Genomic DNA, 379 nt, shown 5'->3' on the forward strand with positions numbered 1-379 from the left:
CACTTCAAAGACTAGATTCCCTTCAATCTTTTTATGGAAGAAATTTGTAACCTATGACCTGATAGGGACTTTGAACAGCAAATCTCGTTTATATTTCATTTAAATCTGAATAAGAGAGGACGATTCATTCTCTAAAACGGATTTATTCCGTCTTTGATTTACGGCTGTAAAGGTTTTGACAAAAATACTATATTCCAGTCGTCTTTCACTCATTCCCCTTCCCTTAAATCATATAGAAAATAACAAAATGATTATTCAAAGACTGAACTATATCCATGCGATCTGGTGCTTACACAACGTCCTCAGTGAGCCAAGAAGAGGTCCAACCATGAAGCTTGTGGTGAGTCGACACACTTGTGGGGGAATGAAGAATCTACTA

Source organism: Penaeus monodon, chromosome 27 (genome assembly GCF_015228065.2).
Source record: "Penaeus monodon isolate SGIC_2016 chromosome 27, NSTDA_Pmon_1, whole genome shotgun sequence".
NCBI classification, from domain to species: Eukaryota; Metazoa; Arthropoda; class Malacostraca; order Decapoda; family Penaeidae; genus Penaeus; species Penaeus monodon.